Below are 3,627 nucleotides of genomic sequence, written 5' to 3' on the forward strand. Positions count from 1 at the left end.
TTCACCTCTGCCTTTGCAGGGTTCTCAAGATCATAAGCGTCTTCTTTAGAAGATGCTTCTTTAGTACTGTTGGATGCATTTTGCAATCCATTCAGACTCTGAGAAATCATGTTGACTTGCTGAGTCAACATTTTGTTCTGAGCTAATATGGCATTCAGAGCATCAATTTCAAGTACTCCCTTCCTCTGAGGCGTCCCATTACTCATAGGATTCCTCTCAGAGGTGTACATGAATTGGTTATTTGCAGCATGTCAATGAGTTCTTGAGCTTCTGCAGGCATTTTCTTTAGGTGAATGGATCCACCTACAGAATGGTCCAGTGATATCTTAGAGAACTCAGATAGACCATCATAGAATATATCTAAAATGGTCCACTCTGAAAGCATGTCAGAAGGACACTTTTTGGTCAATTGCTTGTATCTTTCCCAAGCTTCATAGAGGGATTCACCATCTTTTTGCTTGAAGGTCTGAACATCCACTCTAAGCCTGCTTAGCTTTCGAGGAGGAAAGAACTTGGCCAAGAAGGCCATGACCAGCTTATCCCAAGAGTCTAGGCTATCTTTAGGTTGTGAGTCCAACCATGTTCTAGCCCTGTCTCTTACAGCAAAAGGGAATAGCATGAGCCTATAGACTTCAGGATTTACTCCATTAGTCTTAATAGTATCACAAATCTGCAAGAACTCATTTAAAAACGGATAGGAATCTTCTGATGGAAGTCCATGAAACTTGCAGTTCTGTTGCATTAGAGCAACTAGTTGAGGCTTCAGCTCAAAATTGTTTGCTCCAATGGCAGGGATTGAGATGCTTCTTCCATAAAAGTTGGAAGTAGGTGTAGTATAATCACCAAGCATCCTCCTTGCATTAGTATTGGGTTCGGCCATGTCTCCTTCTTTTTCAAGATTCTCTGTAAGGTTTTCTCTGGATTGTTGTGCTTTAGCTTCTCTTAGCTTCTTCTTCAGAGTCCTTTCAGGTTCAGGATCTGCTTCAACAAGAATGTCCTTGTCCTTATTCCTGCTCATATGAAAAAGAAGAGAACAGAAAAGGAAGAGGAATCCTCTATGTCACAGTATAGAGATTCCTTTATGTGAGTAGAAGAAGAAAAGAATAAAAGAGGGAGGAGAAAAATTCGAACCTAGAGGAGAGAGAGTTGGAATTTTTAGATGAAGAGAAGAGTTAGTAAATGAATAAATAAATAGAAGGAGGTGAGAGAGAGGAGTTTTCGAAAATTGTTTTTGAAAAATGGTTAGTGATTTTCGAAAATTAAGAGAAAAAATAAAATTTAAATTTAAAAAAGAGGATGGTGATTTTTGAAAATTAGAGAGAAAAAAGTGGTTAGGTGGTTTTGAAAAAGATAAGAAACAAACAAAAAGTTAATTAGTTAGTTGAAAAAGATTTGAAAATCAATTTTGAAAAGATAAGGAGTTAGAAAAGATTTTTGAAATTGATTTTGAAAAAGATATGATTTGAAAAAGATATGTTTGAAAGGATATGATTAAAAAGATATGATTGAAATTTGTTTTGAAAACGATTTGATTTTTAAAATTAAAATTGATTACTTGACTAACAAGAAACTAAAAGATATGATCCTAAAATTTAAAGATTGAACCTTTCTTAACAAGAAAGTTACAAACTTCCAATTTTTGAATCAATCACATTAATTGTTAGTAAAGTTTTCGAAAATTATGAAATAAAATTAAGAAAAATATTTTGAAAATCAATTTTTTAAAATTTTCGAAAATTAATAAGAAAAATGAAAAAGATTTAATTTTTGAAAAAGATTTTGAAAAGGTAGGATTTTTAAAATTGAAATTTTAACTTGACTGACAAGAAACAACTTATTTTAAAATTTTTTGACTAAGTCAACCCAAAGATTTCAAAATTTTTTTATTTTTGAATTTTTAATGAGGAGAGAGAAAAATACAAATATGACCAAAACATGAAAATTCTAGATCAAAACCAATGATGCATGCAAGAACACTATGAATGTCAAGATGAACACCAAGAACATTATGAAGATCATAATGAACATCAAGAACTTATTTTGGGAAAATTTTCAAGAAAAGAAAAACATGCAAGACACTAAACTTAGAAAATTTTCATGTTTAGACACTATGAATTCAAAAATGCATATGAAAAACAACAAAAGACACAAAACAAGAAAATATGAAGATCAAACAAGAAGACTTACCAAGAACAACTTGAAGATCATGAAGAATGCAATGCATTAATTTTTTGAAAAAAAATGCATAAATTTTAAAAACATGCAATTGACACCAAACTTAAAAATTGACTCAAGACTCAAACAAGAAACACAAAAATGATTTTTTTTATTTTTTATTTTTTTGATTTTATTAATTTTTTTGGATTTTTCGAAAATTTCTTTTTGGAAAAACGAAAACAAATAAAAAATTTTCAAAAGATTTTTGAAAACTTTTTGAAAAGAAAATTACCTAATCTGAGCAACAAGATGAACCGTCAATTGTCCAAACTCAAACAATCCCCGGCAACAGCGCCATAAACTTGGTGCACGAAATTGTGATCTCAATGGCGCCAACAACTTGGTACGCACAATTGTAATATCACTTTTCTTCACAACTTCGCACAACTAACCAGCAAGTGCACTGGGTCGTCCAAGTAATAAACCTTACATGAGTAAGGGTCGATCACACAGAGATTGTCGGCTTGAAGCAAGCTATGGTCATCTTGTAAATCTCAATCAGGTGGATTCTAATGGTTATAATGGTCTTCGAATATAAAGAAAAATAAAGCATAAAATAGAGATAGAGATACTTATGTAATTCATTGGTGGGAATTTCAGATAAGCGCATGAAGATACTGTGTTCCTTCTGCATCTTTGCTTTCCTACTGCTTTCATCCAACCATTCTTACTCCTTTCTATGGTAAATTGTATGTAAGGCATCACCATTGTCAATGGCTACTTCCCATCCTCTCAGTGAAAATGGTCCAAATGCGCTGTCACAGCACGGCTAATCATCTGTCGGTTCTCGATCATGTTGGAATAGAATCCAGTGATTCTTTTGCGTCTGTCACTACGCCCAACACTCGCGAGTTTGAAGCTCGTCACAGTCATCCCATCTCAGATCCTACTCGGAATACCACAGATAAGGTTTAGACTTTCTGGATCATAGGAATGGCCGCCAACAATTCTAGCTTATACCACGAAGACTCTGATCTTTCAGAATGGAGGCCAAGAGATACGCGCTCGATCTAAGGTAGAACGAAAGTGGTTGTCAGGCACGTGTTCATAGGTGAGAATGATGATGAATGTCACGGATCATCACATTATAATGTTGAAGTGCAGCGAATATCTTAGAATAAGAATAAGCTGAATTGAATAGAAGAACAATAGTAATTGCATTAATACTCGAGGAATAGTAGAGCTCCACACCTTAATCTATGGTGTGTAGAAACTCCACCGTTGAAGATACATAAGTGAAAATAAGGTAGGCATGGCCGTGAGGCCAGCCTCCAATGTCTAAGGACTAACAATAATCAAAGATGTTCCAAAAGCTCGTCCAATGATCCATATACAATAGTAAAAAGTCCTATTTATACTAGACTAGTTACTAGGGTTTACAGAAATAAGTCTTAGTGCAGAAATCCACTT

At 34.2% G+C, this 3,627-nt stretch overlaps 1 non-coding gene across 1 annotated transcript; it reads left to right on the forward strand.

Annotated features, from left to right (window-relative positions):
* Positions 1 to 379: 379 nt before the first annotated feature.
* LOC112766218 (small nucleolar RNA R71) lies at positions 380 to 487 on the forward strand. The gene has a single exon (XR_003184193.1). It is a non-coding gene; the product is annotated as a small nucleolar RNA R71 (small nucleolar RNA).
* Positions 488 to 3,627: the final 3,140 nt, after the last annotated feature.

The sequence above is a fragment of the Arachis hypogaea genome, chromosome 2 (genome assembly GCF_003086295.3).
Source record: "Arachis hypogaea cultivar Tifrunner chromosome 2, arahy.Tifrunner.gnm2.J5K5, whole genome shotgun sequence".
NCBI lineage: Eukaryota > Viridiplantae > Streptophyta > Magnoliopsida > Fabales > Fabaceae > Arachis > Arachis hypogaea.